Below are 18,403 nucleotides of genomic sequence, written 5' to 3'. Positions count from 1 at the left end.
TAGCTGATGGCTCAGCCTTCTCTACATCAGAACAGCAAATCTCTTACAGCGCACAGATCTAGTTGGTTTATTACCATTAATCCTAAGCCTACACTACAGCAATATATAATATTTGCTCTTAAAAAAGAAGATCTCTGATGTCTCGACAATAAGCTGACAAAAAAGTAACTGAAATGTTTCAAAAACTCTTTATATTTTTAACAAAATATCTAAATATTTTTGAGTTGTCAGACTCCAAAACACGAGGTTAGGGGGAAAACACAGATGATTATTTCCCTCATGGTTACATCACTGCTCCCAAATTGTCTGCTTAATATCTGAAGCACTAATTTTAACCTGAATAATTTTTATTGTATCAGCTTCTTAATAAATATATTTGAAACAATACCGTCATGTCATGTCATGTGCTGGTTTCATATCAAATATATGTTGAGACAGAGGTTCAGTGATTGGTTTGTCAACCATGCGGCAACCATCAGTTGCTAGGGAAAAAATGTGTCCCAGACTGGTTGGCAAGTGGTTGTGGAAGGTTGCTGCACTGAAAAGCTCCTTGTGTTAGCTTTGGTCACTAGCAGTTTACCTGTAGTTTGTAACACCAAGTTGGGCTTCCCAACTTTTGCCAATTACTCGCTAAGCGGCAGTAAAGCTGTGAAGAGTGCGATCTGGAAACGAAGACCATTCGCTTTCAGAGTAAAAGCTGTACTTTTGAAATGTGTTGGCAATAATAAGACACAGGTTTCACTTTGGAGGTGAACGCTCTGTTTTTAGCCAGTGTTTTCAGACAATTTCGCATCTTCTGCACAAATTATGGGTGATTACGGCAATCTGGTAGGAACTAAAGCAATGACAAGGAGGCTTTTGATGCACCACTCTCTTTGCGACTGACTTCACCCAGCAACCACTCGCCATCTAGTTGGAGAAGAGCGTCCCCTAGCACTGACTCACCTCTGGGCCTGTGTAAATAAGGACTACAAGAATAAACCTTTTTCTTTTTTCACTACAGCGGTCCTGACTAAACTATGATCATCATCGACAATCTCTACATAATCACACCCACACTTCCAGGAATTACTTAAGAATAACTCTTAGTGTTTAAGTGAGATTGCTGTTACAAGCTGAAAGAGTCGCAAAGATTCATATCGAGAAAGGACCAAATTATTGGAGTTAATTTGTTAATATGTAACAGTTGTCATTTCATTCCTGGCTGCTGCACAGTTACAAACGTCACGGTCTATTCAAGCGCTTCCAAAAGTTGTTTGCGTTAATTGGAAAAACAAATCCACAACACTGACGGCAGCCAAATCACAACAGGCTCCAGAGAGGAGGGAGTTTCAGACGGTTTAATTTGGTGCCATGTGTTTAAAACGAGAAAAATCATAAAGTCTCTAGATCCACACCCACACACATCGTTTAAACACGTTTAATACATTTTTAAAAAATACATCCATGTGGGATATCTGATGGGATTGAAAACCCTTTAATGTTAGCACCAAGACTAATTATGAGCTTTAGTACTATTTTAAATAGAAATGACAGCAGTGGGAGCAGTAAAGAGGTCTCCGGCTTTGGTAAAGAGAGACATTTAGCGAGCAGGTTTAATTATAAAGTGCAACAGAGAATCGACAGTACTAATACTCTTCACAACTCATTTACTCGCTGCTAAGCCAGAGGCCAGGTGTGACTTTCCACTGCTGAGCCAGTGCCAGCCTGGCCTCTCCCGACACTCGCTCCCTCCTCCTCGGCTGCTGCAGGTCAGCCAGGAGATGTTAACCGACTGTAAAGCAGGCACCGGCTGCTGGCACTGAAACACACCCAGTAACCCACATCAAAACATACACACACACACACACACACACTCACAGAAAAACCATGTGGCATACCTGCCCTGGTGCAGACAGCATGCGTCTGCTGCTCTCGCTTGATAACAAAAGCAGCTGATGCGTCTTCTCCTCGGTGTGTTTTTGAAACTCCGAGGAGGCATCTTACATAAGACGTAACGACAGCTGAAAGTGTCCCCTCTGTGCGAGTCCTCGGGAATCTGTTTTACGGCTTCATTTAAGGTTTACAGGAAGCCTAGTTATTTTTAATGTGAATAATAATTCACCCAGTGTGCAACAGTGGAAATACTGTATCTGAAAAATATAAAATTTCAGTTCCTGGCAGGATGCATGTGCTGGCAGGTAGAAATGCAGACACATACATGATTACTGTACACACACACACACACACACACACACACACACACACACACACACACAGTGTATAAGAAGCCCAAACTTAGCTTCTGGCTTTTAAAATTGGGATGAAGGCGAGAGGGATAGACAGGAAAGGATATATGATGAAAGAACAAGCAGCTGTGACTCCTAAATAAAATGCTTTAAAAGTGGAAAGTTAACACACAGAAAACTTTGCGAATTTCCTTTCAAATGCATCAGAGCTCCAAAAAGCAGACCCCATATGGATACTAATTGTATTCGGATCCTGCTGAATTGCACAGCAGCCAAAAATCTCATTTTGGGTCCGTCTGCTTATTGCCTATGGCTGTGAAGTAAACTCTGGTGCACTGTACCCTTCATTTAGAGAGGAAGTGAACCGTCAGCAGCCAGATGACCATGAAACAGAAAGATCCCGCTGTGTTGGGACTGGGCTGTAACCATGTGGAGGGACGGCAGCTGGTCAAAGAAAACTACTGTACCCAGTAATGATCTAAGGAAGGAGAAGAGACGGTCTCTGATCTGAGGCCGCTTATTTGAAGTTAGAGCAATGTTTGACTAATAATGAAGAGAAATACCCAGTAATAATATATGTATTTAAAACGAGCAGCTGTCTGAGTCTAATGGTGTCATGGTACGCAAGGGAGAAATATTACTTTAATAAAGGATGTTGTGAGACAGCCAAACAAATTACAAGAAAACAGGGAGATAAGATAAACAGCCTTTATCGAAATGGATGCGTGTTTTCCCAACAAGACACGTCTCCTTTATCTTTCTGTAAAGTGGAGGCCGACTTTGATTCTCTCAGCCGCTGACGTGACCTGTCTGCTCGACCCAAAACTAAACAAAAACTATGAGTAGACCGGCGATGAATTGATTCTACTACTGTACCGAAAACTAAAGTCATAGACCTCAATGTTTATAAAAGGATTTAAACACATCTGTTTTAGGTCAATCCTACTTCCACAATCCTGTTGCAGTAAAAATTCACTAGAGCAACAAAAGTGTGTTAAATAATCTGCAACCTCTGGGGCAGAGAAATGAATCCAGCGCAAAAGAGCAGTTCCTCCGAAGGCCAAAAAACAAGACCTTCATGTTAAACCACAAACAGTATAAAAGAATGAACAGAGATGCCGTGACACCATCGATTTTTTTCTGAAGGCCTGTTTTGATGTATCACGATCAACATATTCACTCTTGCTTCATTTTGAAAAAATGTGGCGAGGCGGAGCGGATCTGACTGTGAAACCGCTTGTTCAATGGCCAGCACGTCTCAATTCAAGTGGTCAGAGAGTGACTATCATGGGTACAGGATAGCTCTCCTTTTTGAAACATGGCATGACCAGGATTTATAAAAAAAAAAACAATCCAGTGGGAAACTCAGCCGACAGTGTTTACAGAAGTCAGAAAACCGTTAACCTCTGGACCTCTCTACGACTGGAAGTCTTTCTGCAATTAGCAGACGGTATAAAACATGGGCAGAGCTTCCAGATCAGAAAATTAAGCCAGTGCAGAAGTGCCTTCAACCTGCCTTCTATCTAAAGGCTTCAAGATGGTGATATCTGTGGACAAAGCACTTCCAGTCCTATTGAGGTTTCATAGACATGTGACAACTAACTACTTGATGTTAACTTTAAATGCCTGACAATCAGGGTAAAAATGTAAGATCAAGTAAATAAGGCTGTAGTTACACAGGCCTAAAGACCAGTCAGTGACCCCGCTGGCAAATGCCTGCTGCTAGGTGTATTCCTCTGTTAGCAAAAATGTTCTTGGTTGTAGACAAATCATTGGATGGCGGTCGCTCTAAAGTCCCATTCATACAGGCTTACAGGACAGTGAATGCCTGACAACCACCTGGGGAAAAATCTGTATTCCCCAACCAGTTGGCAAAAACTTCTGTGTGATTAGTTTAGTTTTTTCTCATCTCAGCATTTCATCCAGATTGATAACAGCATCTAGGAGGAGTTAGAGAACAGTAAGAAACAGATTTTGGTTTCTACAGGTCACATAGACCTTACAACTCACCTGTTTACACTGCTGTAATACTTCAAGTTGTGCATTACTGGAGGCTGGTGGATGCTGCTGAGTCCACTGGGTATCATGTTTGCAGTGCTTATTTGATAAAGTGATTATTTGATAAAGATAAATGTGGCTTGCCTATGGTGTTTATTGTAAAAACTCTGTTCTTCAAATACAAGGTCTTTTGTTGTGTTTCGTATGTATATTTTAGCACTAATTAGCAGGTGTGTCTGTATTAAATGGTAAGATTGCAAATTAAATCTGAAAGAATTCCTCACAAGCAAACTCTCTACATCTGCTTTCTGTAATGATCATAAAAACAACAAAATGTTCCCCACTTTAGTAGAAACGGCCCTCATCACTCATATAGATCCGGGTCAAGCTTGACTTCTGAAAACAAAAACTTATAGCTCGTGAGAATTAACTGTCTAAAGCGTTGCTACCACATATTACAGGAAAGAATAAGAATACACTCTCTCAGCATTAAATATTAAGCTGAAAAGAAAAGAAAATGACAAAATCAAGCACAGGCACGTTCATCTGTTAAAGTCCTCTCTCTTAATATGAAGTAAGTCATTTAAACTGGCAGACATGTCATGTCCGGGAGCCAAAGTTACTATCACACGAGAATTTTTTTTTTTTTGGTCTCAGGGGGGAGAGACTGGGTTCGATTAGCCGGGCCTAAAAACAGACCGGGACGGAAACGATGAAAGGAGATCCAGAGGGAAAGCGAGAACATCTGCCTCCTCAGCCACAAGGACAAACAGGCAGAGAGGGAGAGCGGTTTTCATCTGAGAGATGCATATTCTGCTTAGTCCAAAAAAATCCACAAACACATGCTTCAAAACACACAAGCTAATCCATACAGTACTCGTGCAGCCACTGCTTCCCACATGCTATTCTGAACATAAATCTTTTATGTTTTACAACAAACTGAAATAAGACCGTAGTCAACTTTGAAACAATCTGAAACCTCAAAAAAGTTGAGTCATGTAAGTCACTGTGGTTGCTAAGTCACTTGGCAACACACTTTTTAATTACTGACTGAAATTAGCACTGAAATACTCCAAGCTGGTATCAAACAGACAGCTGTTGATTTAGGTTCTTGGGTAGAGGTTTCGTGGTCCTCGTGGTTTCCTTTAGGTCTTAGTCATTCCTGGTGTTAGCCTTTATTTTTCAGTTATCTTCATGTTTCAGTGAAAGTTAACCGTCTTTTGGTTTTTTCTTGTTTTATGTTTGTTTTCGTGAATCTCGTTATGATTTTCTGCTTTTCTATTTTTCCCTCCTTTGAGACTGGCTGTCCAGAGGTCTGTACTACAAAGCACTATTAATAGGTTAGCAAGCTACATAGAGTTTAAGATCAGAGTTTTCTGCGTCTCTTGCTTTTACCTGGCTAAAATCACCATGGTAACTGATGCTGGGCATGTAACCTTAGCAGGAGCTGGTTATGTTCAGATTTCCAGTTTGAAAGTGCCACATTTTTACTATTAATTTTATTTACAGCATGTTTTCTGTGATATAGATTTACCGCTGGATGTTTTCTGTCTGCATCTTGTAAAGCAGTAGCTCACTAAAATGAAGCCCAGCTTTGAAATTACAGCAGTGTAGACTGTGTGTTGCATTGTAGCTGAAATGTGCATGTATTCATTTGGTGATGCAGAAAATGTATAAATGTGATTGATTCTAATCTTCTGGAATTGCAGCTACTTCAACAAAGAACACACAGAAAGAACACCGGGTTCATCAATCAAATTAAATTCACTTTGATCTGCTGACAAACGAAAGCGATTTCCACATCTCCCGTGGTAGGCTGTGTTACAGTAACCTTACTGTTTAAATGTATCCAGTGTAAAGTTTCAGAGCGCTAATGTGCAGCTCTCACATTAGAAATAGAGAGCAGCAATGAGAGCACACTCAACAATAAAATAATTAACTGGAATTAAAGTGTTAATTTTATCACTGCTAAATCCCAATATTAACACATTTCCTGTAGCAATAATTTGTCTTATTTGTAACACTGTTGCATTTTACTGTTATATTTTTAAGTTCGTTTATCACGTTTTTGTCATCATCATCTAATAACATCTGTGTTAAGAGTAGGGGACACTCATAGGGATCATTTTCTGCCAAAGAAGAGTGTAAGTGTGCAAAGCCTGAAGCAGAAAGCCCAGCTTATCAGAGAAATGTGATAACCCACTTTGGTGATACTTGTTATGTTTTATTGAGCCACCTAATGCTGGCTAAAGAAAGCCTGGCTGTGTTGAGCTTTGTTTGTAGTACATCCCTCAGGTTATGTGTTCACCATAAGTTACCACAGTGATTTAGCCAACTAAAAATACAACCACTTTCACAACACAGAAAACTCTGACTTTAAACTCAACATAGCTCGGCAACCCATTAATCTTGCTTTGCAACACACCCTTGGGGGTTTGCATTTGGTCAATAAATGATCTGCTTACTTTGCCTGCCTTTGTGTCCTATATTTGGGCCCACAATATCCCCTGACAAGAAGCTTACAGTAAAATAATCATTTCTTAAATGATACAAAAAAAGAACATTGTACTTTTCAGAGTATGACAGTGAAAATGTCATTATACTACTGGTACAAAAATCCACATACTGCATTGACAAGGCTCACAGACAGAAAACTATGTCTACCAATGAATATGCTCTTTGTGTGTCATCTAAATTTTGGATTTAGGAAAAATAAATGTTGATGACACAATGGGTAGCTAACATCATGTGCAAAGCCGATAATAAAAGTGCAAAATAGTCTAGCCACCCTGTAATATTTGTGATGCTGTGACCCAATTCTGTGTCTGCCTTTTGTCCTCAGAGCAAAACAATAGGGACCAAGGAAGTCCTGCAATACTGCAAAAAGGCTGCCAAATCTGGACAGAGGCCTGGCCATTTGTGGTCAAAGGCCTTCTCACACGAGAAATGTTGTTAAATTGGAGCTGAAATTCCAGGGTTTCCACTGCAAAAACAATGTTCACATGCAAGGAAAATTCTCCCTCTTAGCCAAGGCTTCCCATACACACTTAAGAAGCATAAATGGACAATGGAAGCAGACAATTAAAATATATAGTCTGAGCTACACAAACAGACACTCACATAAAACCCTGACAGGCACATGAAGGAATGCTTGAAAAGGTTTGAATATTTCACCTCAGGTAAGTGGTCCATGTATACATTTACTCTGAGAAGGCAGAATATCTGCATCTTGCACTGAAATGATCTGGACCACCACGGAGGCTGAAACGTGGAACTTAACGATGTGAAGAACATAAACGACCAAAACACAAAGTGTTTACCCATGAAGGTAAGAAAGCTAAACACATTCAAAGTTATTGGCAGATTAGTGGCACATTCAGTTACAAACTCCCCCATCAAGCATTAAAATGGCCTCATTTACTTGGGGTTTAAGCCAAGGTAAACCTGACAGGTAAAACCGTCAGGATTTACTAAAGAGGTGGGGTATAAATTCTGTGATTGAAAGGCATGAAGTTATTTTTACAGCTGGACTTACTGCACATGTGCTTGTGGAAGTTTAAGAGCTCTTCAGAGATGAGAGCACTTACAAGAATCACACAGTAGTTGTTACTAAGGTTTTCTCTATATGGAAGATCATCAGATACATGATTGAATAACACAGAAGAATTTGGGAATTCCTGTTGTACCAAGAAGCTGTCATTTTCAAGTGTATCAACAACAGAGAAGTGATGCCAAGAAAAACAAGAGGAAATTAAAAATACAAGGTCAACAAAAATCATTTCCTGGAGAAGTGGCCCTCAGAAAGATAACAGAACCCTTCTGGCTCTAATAAAACCACACTGTCGGCAGTTTATTATGAAGCACGGTGATTCCTGCAGCAGGTCCGAGACCTCACACGTGACGCCTCTCCTTTGCTCAGAGATACTTTTTGCCCTCATATGAACAGAAATCCAAATCAAGATGTGTGGCGTGTCTGTGTTTCAGATGTTAAGGGTCACAGGAATTTTCCAACCTTAATACATGGGTCACCTGAAGCAGGAAAAGTTTGGGAATCCCATCTTCATGGATTGCCAGGAGGCTCTAAATCACATCCCCAGAGTCTCGCTTAAGTCTGTTCTCCAGCTGGATTGCAGAGTGAGAAAGGAGGCTGGGGGCGAGATCTGGCTGTTGCACAGCTGTCCACCTACACAGCCTCCATCTGGGGGGAGAAGAGACCTCCACAGACCCCCAATCCCAAGAATGCGAAACTTCCACACGAGAGGAAACTGAGGAGAGGAAACCGAGGAAGTTCAGTGGCAGCAGCATGGCTGTTAGACTGCTTATTATTCAATCCTATTCTTAAAGGAGAGTGACTTCGCCACAATTGCTATGTATCTCTTATGGACTCCCAAGGACACAGAGACTGTCCTGCTTGCTTATTACAGACTGCATCATCACTGGGAATCACTGGGAGAGAGACCCAAACCGCTTAACAACTGTGCAAACACAGGTTGGTCTCCGGTCTGCTGTTCCTGATTACAGATGTCAGTATGCTGAGAAATGTTGTGATAGCATGCCGCAGTATGATCTCAGTACACTTGGGACGACGTAGCACCGCACTCAGGATGTTAACGCCAACATGTTTTCATATCCTTTTCAACTGTCACGTCACTGTTTCACCAAAAGGCGGACCTGCATGAGGACATACAGCACATACACGTGCAAAAAACACACCAATGCAAACACACACATAAACTCTGTCAGTCCCACTGTTGCCTCAAAGTTGGCGTCCCCCTGTTGGGGTTTGGAGTTAAGGGAGTAACTCACCTAGAGGATACATGCTCATACAGCATATGCAGCAGGGGACCGATTGTTTCTGAGTTGTTTTTTTCTAAAGGTATGTAGCTATTTTCACGCATGCACTGTGGCCAAGTCTTTAACCTGCTCCATCCATCCATCCACCTGAGACTACCCCAGGGCCTCCTCCCTGTAGTACTTGTCCAAAAAAACCTCACCTAGGAGGCATCCTTGTCAGACGCCTGAACCACCTCAACTGTCTCCTTTCGATGTGGAGGCGTAGCTCTGAGCCCGTCTCAGATGACTGAAATTTCATCCAATCTCTAAGGCCAGCCATCCTTCAGTAAAAGCTCATTTCCAGTGCTGTAACTGCAATCTCTTTCTTTCGGCCACTACCCAGAGCTCGTGACCACAGCTGAATGTAGGGATGTAGATCGACTAGTAAATCGACAGCTTTGCTTTTACACTCAGCTCTCTCTTCACTACGATGGACTGACGTAGTTGTGTTTTGTTTCTCCCACTCTCTCCCCCTGCTTTCTCGTCTACTCTGTTGTCAAAAATATATCCTCAACAAAACAGTGTAATTGTGGACCTGAATTGAGGGGTTTTACTGAGAAAAGGTAGTTTATGTACATGAAGAAAATCTAAACTCTTCTACAAATCTCGCAGCAGCTGACTGCCTCCATCCTCACCCTGCAACGCTTGGCACATCGTGCATCCCTCTTCATCACCTCCCTCCAACTGGAGAGACTTCAGTCAACAGTTTGCACACAAACACACATGCATACACCCAGTGAAGGCGTTGTTAAGTGTGAGGAAATAGGTGGGAGCTGAAAGAGCACTGAAGAAAATCCAGAGACAGATGACGGTCACAGAAAGGGACAAACATGCTGGATTTGAAGAAGGGCAAAAACCCTTAAAAGCCACTGGAGAAAAGCTTTAAGATGCTAAAAGAGACATTCAGTCCAGTCTGAGAGGTGCATAATCCTCAGGGGGGCAGTTTTCAGTTTAAGCTATGAGTGAGGGAGAGGTGGAAGTAAAAAGAAACCAGTTAAAGAGCAAAAAGTCAAGATAATAAAAAAATTTAACCTTCAAGACAACTATAGTGAGAGTTAATATATGATTCATTACTGGCTATTAATGTTATGAATACAGTTTGTTGATATATATGATTTCTGACTTTGCTGTTGTAGCAAATTACATCATTTGTGCCACAGTTTTAACAATTTAACAGAAGTTTTTCATGGTCTGCTTAATACCACTCAGTAGCTGCCTATTTCAAGTGGTGGCACATGAAAGTACCTGCAGAGGCACCGAAAGGACAACACAAGAAGGGAATCTAGGTGAGTATGGGAAAAAATAAAACAGAATCTGATGGAGAGACGATTAGAAGGATGGATGGATGGATGGTTGGGGAAAAGTGTTAATAACACAGTGAGATTCTGCTTTGAACCACTGGCTGTTTCACGGCTCCTTGTTTTCCATGCTTTCCTGCAGAGGAGGATCCCATTAGCACTACTTTATAGCCTCTCTGCGTCCTCGCTCCTTCATCTTTGTCTCTTTTTTCCCCCCTTCACGCACGCTCAGAGTGGCCTTGGTTTACAACACCGGTCGTGTCTACTTTACAACATCCCTGACCTAAAAAACACAGTAGCAGCAGTCATCAATTTAGGCTTTTTACAAACCTATGTGTCATTTAATGCAGACGGGAGGGGGGGAGAGGGTGGAGCGACTGTGCTGTAATATAGATGTCAGCACTACACGGTGATTTAGGACTTAAGTAAACAATCTTTAATGAGTGAAAACATTCGTAAAAGGCCTTTTTGTTTGGTTTAAAAAACCCAGCGTGTCAACAGAGTGATTGTACTTCCTAATAAGGTAAAAGGAAGACGTGCACCGAAGTCTTTACAGTAGCGCTCGGCAGATCGATCCAAGTAACGGCAGTATCGATGCCAGCGCTGGCCCTGTATTTTCTTGGTATTGGATCGATACCAAATAAAGAAGGATTGCACAGCACAACTTAGAGTTCATTCATTCAGTAGACGTTTCACAGCGCAAATGAAAACTAACTGGGTGGTAACTTGAAGAAAAGTGAGAGATTTGAAGTAGATCTCTAGAGAGCAGACCATCTCTGCCACAGAGCTGCTAACAAGGCTAATAAAAACAATACAAGTTGTAAAAAAAAGAAAAAAGAAAAAAATAGCCATTAGTCAACATCACATTTACTGCTGTCATGAATGAGTCTGGGCTAAAACTTGTTTCTTTGCATTACTGCACCGCAGACCCCCAACCTCACCCACAGAGTAATGGCACAGAGCCAGTCGGGTCCTTCCTCAGTTCCTGAAAGCTCTCCGTCCATCCACCACAGCAAACGCACAGCTCTGGGGTAAAGAGGTGCCCTCCCTCACTTTCCACTCTCTGCTCACCAAAGAAAAACACAAACCTAAACGTCCATTCAGTTTAAGCAATTAAAGGGGAACGGGGGACTCGAATCCCCCCAAAACCTTCCTTCCTTTCTCGTTCTCAGGAAACCTGAGGCATCTGCCACCAACCCCCTCACCCCACCCCACACCACCACGCTCATAACTACACCAAACGGAGCCAGGATTCATGTTGAGCAACTCCACTTTCACCACAAAACATTAAGAAAGAAGGACTTGGACAGATGTAGACAAACTGAACAGAAGCAGACAGTCTGCTGTGGTTATTGATGCTGTGGGGATTAGGATTTATACAGCAAGAGGAAACAGAGAGTCTTTATAAGAAAGCTTATGCAACATGTTGGAGGAGTTCACCGAAATTTGCTCCTCTGGTAGAAATTTACTTTTAAAAACATTTAAAGTGCAAACAATTCAGCAAACAGAGGACCAGTGTCAGTTACTGGAAAAAAAAATTGGTGTGTGAACCCTTTGAAATTACCAGGACTTCTGTATTGATCAGCCACAAAATCCAGTTTGACAAAAACACAGTCTGACTAAACTAATAACACACAGTTATTGAATTCACAGAGCAATCACTCAGAGCAGGCTGGAAAAATGTTGTAAGCTGTACAAACTCCCTAAGACCATTCCTAAAGTTGCTTATAGGACAATTAGAGTTAAAACTGTTTCATTTTCATTCTTCTGGGATGTCTCGAGTGAACAGATCTCTTCAGGTCAAACCACAGCAGCTCAACTGAGTCAAGGTCAGGAATCTGACTTAGCTGTTGAAAAAAACAACAATTCTGCTGTGGCATCATTCAAACTCTCCTCAGCTTTGGGTCACGGACTGCTGCCCTGTAAATGTTCTTGATGCCATTTTGAATTCATTGCTCCCTCAACGACTGGAGGGTGTACAGGCCCCGAAGCAAACACGGCAACCTCAAACCATGATGCTTAGGTTAACTTAGATTAAGATATGGCAGTGAGGTTTCAGTGTAGCTGTGCAATTTTGTTTTCTCCAAACATAGCATTGTCTATTTTTGGCAAAAAAAGCTAAACTTTTGTCTCAAACATCTAGGAGGTATTTTGCAAAGTGGAAATGTGGTGCAATATTTGGAAAGTAGTGGTTTCTTCTGTGGTTTCCATTCACGTTTAGTGTTTTTCCACTTTAATAACACAAAAACATAGATTTTAGCAAACTGTAGGGATTTCAGCAGGTGCTTCTCTGTGAACCTCGAGGTCATTTATCTCTCTTACTACTGTACTAAGTTCTCTTGGTGTGATCTCTGAAAGATGCCCAGGAGCCAAATGCTTTTGCAGCCAGTGCAGCTTTGTGCATCTTCTAAGGTCCTGTGAAAATTCCCACAAAGTTGATTCGGTTCATCTGGATGTTGCGTTTTTAGTGGGTGAAACATTTCATCACTCATCCAAGTCACTTTTTCACTGTTTTTCTTAGATTCCATCTTCTAAAGTCCTGTGAAAGTTGTTTGGATCAACAGTGATTCACAGGAAACAGTTTTTCTTGAGAATAGAAAGCTTTGCGCGCAACGTTATTTATAAGGAGGGGGACGTCTACAACCAATGCTTTCAACTTTCCTTAACACCTAACTCTAAGTGGCTTTTGGAGAAGTCCTCAGCACAGTGGTTCATTTACTTTTTCTGCATTTTTTCTTTAATATTCTGTTGCTTTAACCTTAATGGTTTTGGCTTAACTGTTGGTGTTGTGTGAATTGTGGGTACATCGTGTGCGTCAGCAGTGCCAGGTTTCTTGAGTGGCAGCTTATACTTATAAGCTGTTTTTGTTTCATTAGTTTAACCAGATTGTGTTTGTCTGAAATTAAGTGTGACTTGGAAGAAGATCAGACCATATTTTATGATAAATCAGAACAGAAATCCTGGGAACCCTGCTAGAAGTTCTGGTTATTATTCACAAACTTTTCTTGAGAGTGAAAATATGAAACTCCTCTGCCAGGAAAGTCCAGTCCCGTGCAAGTTTGAGCTAAAACTGAGAAAAACAGAGAAAAAAAAGATACTATAGAATCAGATCATTATTATTCATTAACATTGAGGTTAATGTGATTAACAGTGCCACGCTTTCAGAAGTACATGCTTTCTATTTTAACACAAGACTACACAGCCTTATATTATGAGCGTGTTATGAAAAATGAATCCATTTTATTCTAATATGACAACACAGAGTATGTCTGTGTGTGCTTGTGCTGCCTCAACAGATATAAACAAACTCTGCACCAAGCATGCCTGGTTTGTTTTAGATCCTTCGCATATTTTGATGTGCGTAAGCGCACCAAAAGCACGTCGCCGTAGTTGTGAGTGGATCCCAGCGTAGTATATACTTGTTAGTGTGACAGTGCAAAGTGAGATGAGCTGCACAGCGTCGGGAACCAAGACAGTGATAGCCAGTGTTGTGTCAAGCTCAGCCGCATTCCTCAGAGTTCACAAAAAACACCCACCCCTTGTAACTTTTTTTTTTTAACTATTTTGACTATTCGTCATAAACACTGGAGACCTCAGCTAGAGGTGGAGGCCAAAAGAGAAAAAAATGATTGCAACATCCCAGTAACGCCAAGAGATTTCTGCCATTTCAACACTTTTCTTATTCCTCCTTAACATTTAGCAAATCCCACCTCTGTTGTCATTTTAATTCCTCTGTTGGATTTATGTCTACCTCAAGGCTTCCCCTCCAGAAATCTTTCGGTCATTCACACAAATATTTACCGAGCAGACGCGGCGAACGCTGCTCGTCTCGGACAACAGACAGGCCATCCACAAAGAAATGGATGTTTAGGGTCAAGCAGAAGCTCACTGCTGCCACGCGTCTCCCTTTGGGATCAAGAGGCTTTTGTGAACTTAATTCTGTAAACATTGTGCAACTCTTGTGGTATCAGCTCAGAAGAGTTGTTTTCCTGCACTCAATGCATTCCAGTCAACAGCTTACAGTCAGATAACGGCCTTAAAAAGGGTAAGCCGACTAAAAATATTTCCTCATTTCCAAAATCGCAAACATCCATCAATAAGTAAATATTGTGCATATTTCAGTGCAACTCAAATCCACTCAGAGAAAAATGTAAGAGCCTTCTGGTCTTGATTGTTGCACTGTTGTTGTTGCCCATAAAAAAAAGAAAAATAAACAAAAGTTTATCCCCTGGAAGTTCACTCTTGACCTTTAAAATCGCTTGACTGACATAAATCTTTGAACCATGGTCTGCTTACTAGCTTTTTTTATAGCTTTAAATCGTATTTCTGCTTTTTGTTAGGCTTCAAGATTTTCTCTCTCAGGTAGCTTTGGCTGCAAGTACAAAAAAGTTACAAAGCAAACCTTAGGTATATAAAAAATGAAATAAAATATATTCTGAAATATTCTGAGCAGTCCACCAACCAAAATAATTCATATGTGAAATCAGTTTTTATGTGTTTCCTGCTGTGGAGTTTGAATAAATAGCACTGTGGGAGCAATTCGCTGACTCTGTCCACTAAAGACCTGACATACATCTGGTCCTTCAGTTGACAGATCTACTGTTCACTGAAGCCTCATCTGAAATGGTCTCAGTGGTCATTTTTAAGGAAGGGAAACAGGGAGAAAAGACTGAGGTGTGCCAGATTGGACCTGTGGCCACTGGAACTGAAATCAGTGGCTGCCGGTCTGACGGAGTGATGAATCCAAATTTGATATTTTTGGTTCAAATCATCAAGAGGTATAACAGTGAGCATCTAAAGCCATCTGTAAGACACAGTGGAGGCTCTGTCATGGTTTGGAACTGCATTTCAGTCAGTGGTGTTGGAGATCTTGTCAAAACTCGTGAAATTATGAACATTAGATTTTGATCCATAATGTAATACCATCTAAGAAGAATCTGAATAGCAGCAGCTTAATTTTTAAGTATGATAATGATCCAAAACACATGCAGTAAAAGCATACCTTGATAGAAAAACTCATGGAGTGGCGTCCCCAGAGCCCGGACCACAACATTATTGAAGCAATGTGGGATCGTCTAAAGGTAGAAACATGGTGAAAGAAGAGCTCTGAATGTCCTCCAAGAAGCCTGGAGAACTATTCCTGAAGACTGCTTAAAGAAACGACAAGAAAGCTGCCTAAGGGAGTTCAGACTGTGATGAAGAACAAAGGTGGTCAAACCAAATACTGTAAAAACTCTGTTTTTGATTTATATGCTGTACTTCCACGTAGGTTTGCAGATGTTTCCAGGATTTCCAGACCACTGCCTAGTTCTGCTGTTACAGGTAAAATGTATCTGTGCTGTTCAACATTAGGTTATGGCAGCAGTTTGAATGTTTTTTCACTACCAACTTGTCACATACAGACTTGGGAAGGACCCACCCGGTGTTACATTTATATGCAATTAGGTAACGGTAATTTTTTAGCATGTAAAGCTCATGTCGGGAGGGTTTATATTATAAGTAAATCCATCTCCTTTTCCCAACTAAGCTGCTTTAATGCCAAAATCTAACCACGGAATTAAAGGGGAAAGAAATAAGTAAGCGAACAGGAAAGAAATCAGGGAGTAATAACAGAGCTAAACAGACTGCAAAATGGCAAACTCTCAGACAGGACATGACACATACTTTGTTGGTCTGTACTGTTTTCTTTCTGCATGTACTGCTGCTGCGGCTTGTGTGTTAAGACGTTGACGCCAAAGGACACATTATGCATATCGTCGACGTCAGTGGCATCTGATAGATGAGAATGGATTGCCAGTGCAGACATGGACATATGTTAGCTTACAGAATTAAAGCTAGAGTATAAATACCTATCAGGCAAAAGTCTAATTATATTTAATTTGGAGAACAGAGAAATGAAGATTTCACAGTATAAATCAATGACAGCCATTTATGTTAATTTCTTGCTGTTTTAACTTTTTTCTTTTTTGTTTACTTTTGGCTTTCTTAGTATCTTCTGCTCTCACTCCTTCTCCCTCTTCTCCATTCATTTCTGGCAGAGCTGTCCAGAGCAGAACAAAGGCCTGTGCTGACACCACATTAACACAGTCCAGAGCTCCTGTCATTCTCTCGGGCTACAGAAGAGTCTGATAAGCCAGAATGTGTGACAGGAGGAAAACACGTTACCCCCTCTGGACTCGACTCAGCCTCTTACTACATTTATCCGCTTCCCCATTCCTCTGGTGATCCTCGGTGATACTGTCACTGAAGCGCTGGGATTGGTATTTGAGTAGAGAGACAACACCGTCCTGTTTGGCCCGTCGGAATAAACCAAACTATGCAGGAACTGGCTTCATCATCTGTTTCTATCTGCTGAGATTCCAGTCATGTTTTGTGGAAGAGGCTGTTTCACTTGGCTGTCGACAGCTTCATAAACAACACTGCTGTGCGCTGGAGGGATTTGGATAGCGTTTCCAATAGAGCCCGTCAGCCAATGATAATAACAACCCACTGACAGGACCGAGCACGGCCATATTATTTTCAGATGTGTCAAAGACTGTTAATGTTAATGTGAGAAAACAAAGTCTGAAAAAGCATAAAAATGTTTGCAAACTAATGATGCAGACAACAAACCCAAGCCTGGCATCCAGCTCCGGCAGCGGTGCTGCAGTGTATACACTGCCACTCAAGAGACCTGGCACGGCTGACGCACACAATGTACCCACAATTCACACAACACCAACAGTTCAGCCAAAACCATTAAGGTTAAAGCAACAGAGTATTAAAGAAAAAAAATGCTGGATTTTTCTAAGAACAGCAGGAGCTTGTCAAGTTTCCTCACATGTTACATACTGCAAACTTAATTGGTGCTGGAGCCACCGCTACATCAAAAAAGCCTTGTAAGAAATTAGAAAATATAAAACCTTCAATAAATGCAGGGTTCAAAAACATACGAGCCTCTTTCGCACCAGTTAACAAAAACCGAGGCTCACGCCGCTAATGGTGCCTCGGCGTGCAGCGACACATACTTCTGCGGGTACACGTCAGCTCACAGACAATCAAGCGTCCACGACAAATTAACTCACGCCTCCTCCTCCATGAGAGCGCGTTACACAAGCGGGTCGGAGACAGACGGAGGAAGCGGTCCTGAGTTGCGGTTTCAGCGCCTCGCTGTGTCCTTCCTTCCTCGCGCCGGCTGAGCCAACTCTAAAGTCGGCTCCCTGCTATTAATTAAAGCATTAAAAAGCATTAATAAGCAGAGTGGGGGGGCTCTAGTCTCGACAACATCTGACGAGAATTAGGGAGGCGTGTGTTTTGGCATGATGACCCCGATGCCCTTTACTTTGGAATTCCTACTTACTCCCTGCAGCTCTCACGTTCTCTTTTGACTTTCTGAATTATTTGAACTTCTCTGTTACTGAAATTTCTCTCATTCCTCCTTCCCTGCGTGTTATCAAACGCTGGATTGAAAACATGTGGGTGAGGAGACCCAGAGGGCGAGCGCGACGGGGGATTACCGCCCGTTGTTTCCCATTATTAGAGGTGATTGTTATCCAGATTTCTGTTATTGTTACCTCTAGGCAGTGCACTCAGGGTCTTTCTTCTCAATCCCTCCCACCTGTCTTCCTCGCAAGCAGGGTGAGCTACCTCAGTGACGGGGCTTTAACAAAACCACTGCGTCTTTTAGCCGCTCTCCAGCAATTACAGTCCGACAGGCCCCCTGTGAATCTGATGATTGCACGTTTGGTAACACAAAATAATAATTATGTATCAACCCGTAACCCATGCAGTGACAGCATGCAACACTACACAGTGTAACTGGAGATTTAACAGAGCAGAGACGGGCATATGGAAGACAAATTAATGTGTCATTACACAAGCCGCTGGCCAGCGTTTTAACATGATTGTCTGCAGTGTGTTAGGCCGAAAATTAATGAACTGCCACAAAGTTTTTATCAATTCTGCAGTCAGGCCTGTTCCAAGAATTAAAAGCTGATTTAACACATGCAGAGCTGCTGCCTCAACATTTCTGTTCAGCAAGGATGTATTTGTTATTTATGTCTGAGA

At 41.6% G+C, this 18,403-nt stretch overlaps 1 protein-coding gene and 1 long non-coding RNA gene across 5 annotated transcripts in view; one reads left to right on the top strand and one right to left on the bottom strand.

The window, feature by feature from the left end:
- svep1 (sushi, von Willebrand factor type A, EGF and pentraxin domain containing 1) overlaps positions 1-18,403 on the bottom strand; it is a 108,151-nt gene that overhangs the window by 50,848 nt on the left and 38,900 nt on the right. The gene's annotated exons all lie outside the window — the stretch shown is intronic.
- On the top strand, positions 14,176-16,449 carry LOC120439088. Its single transcript, XR_005612370.1, has 3 exons — positions 14,176-14,402; positions 15,627-15,679; positions 16,396-16,449. It is a non-coding gene; the product is annotated as an uncharacterized LOC120439088 (long non-coding RNA).

Source organism: Oreochromis aureus, linkage group 3, assembly GCF_013358895.1.
Source record: "Oreochromis aureus strain Israel breed Guangdong linkage group 3, ZZ_aureus, whole genome shotgun sequence".
Taxonomy (NCBI): Eukaryota; Metazoa; Chordata; class Actinopteri; order Cichliformes; family Cichlidae; genus Oreochromis; species Oreochromis aureus.
Note: the sequence above shows the minus strand (reverse complement) of the source record. Positions and strands in the feature narration are given on the sequence as shown.